The 1,033-nt window shown below is 39.9% G+C and overlaps 1 non-coding gene across 1 annotated transcript; it reads left to right on the plus strand.

Annotated features, from left to right (window-relative positions):
- The first annotated feature begins 445 nt into the window (after nt 1–445).
- Nucleotides 446–553, plus strand: LOC148544630 (small nucleolar RNA R71). The gene has a single exon (XR_015900703.1). It is a non-coding gene; the product is annotated as a small nucleolar RNA R71 (small nucleolar RNA).
- The last annotated feature ends 480 nt before the right edge of the window (nt 554–1,033 follow it).

Consider the following 1,033-nt stretch of genomic DNA (forward strand, 5'->3'; position numbering starts at 1 on the left):
ATGAGAAATTTGGATGATTTCTCCATGATGAGTTATAGGTGTTTCCATAAGGTTCACCTAAGTAATTCACCTCTGCTATTGTAGGGTTCTCAGGATCATAAGCTTCTTCTTCATAAGAAGCCTCTTGAGTACTGTTGGATGCAGCTTGCATTCCATTCAGACTCTGAGAAATCATATTAACTTACTGAGTCAATATTTTATTCTGAGCCAATATGGCATTCAGAGTATCAACTTCAAGAACTCCCTTCTTCATAGGCGTCCCATTACTCACAGGATTCCTTTCAGAAGTGTACATGAACTGGTTATTAGCAACCATGTCAATGAGTTCTTGAGCTTCTGCAGGCGTTTTCTTTAGGTGAATGGATCCACCTGCAGAAGTGTCCAGTGACATCTTTGATAGCTCAGATAAACCATCATAGAATATATCCAGGATGGTCCATTCTGAAAGCATGTCAGAAGGACACTTTTTGGTCAACTGTTTGTATCTTTCCCAAGCTTCATAGAGGGATTCACCTTCTTTCTGTCTGAAGGTTTGAACATCAGCTCTAAGCTTGCTCAGCTTTTGAGGAGGAAAGTACTTGGCTAAGAAAGCCGTGACCAGCTTATCCCAAGAGTTCAGGCTGTCTTTGGGTTGAGAATCCAACCATAATCTAGCTCTGTCTCTTACAGCAAAAGGGAAAAGCATGAGCCTGTAGACTTCAGGATATACTCCATTAGTCTTAACAGTATCACATATCTGCAAGAATTCAGTTAAGAACTGAAAAGGATCTTCAGATGGAAGTCCATGAAACTTGCAGTTCTGCTGCATCAGAGAAACTAATTGAGGTTTCAGCTCAAAGTTGTTTGCTCCAATGGAAGGAATGGAGATGCTTCTTCCATGTAAATTGGAATTAGGTGCAGTAAAGTCACCAAGCATCTTCCATACATTATTATTATTTTCGGCTGCCATCTCCTCTTCCTGTTCGAATTCTGAAAGGTTATCTCTGGATTGTTGTAATTTAGCTTCTCTTAATTTTCTCTTCAGAGTCTTTTC

Source organism: Arachis ipaensis, chromosome B9 (assembly GCF_059453495.1).
Source record: "Arachis ipaensis isolate K30076 ecotype BB chromosome B9, ASM5945349v1, whole genome shotgun sequence".
Classification (NCBI taxonomy): domain Eukaryota; kingdom Viridiplantae; phylum Streptophyta; class Magnoliopsida; order Fabales; family Fabaceae; genus Arachis; species Arachis ipaensis.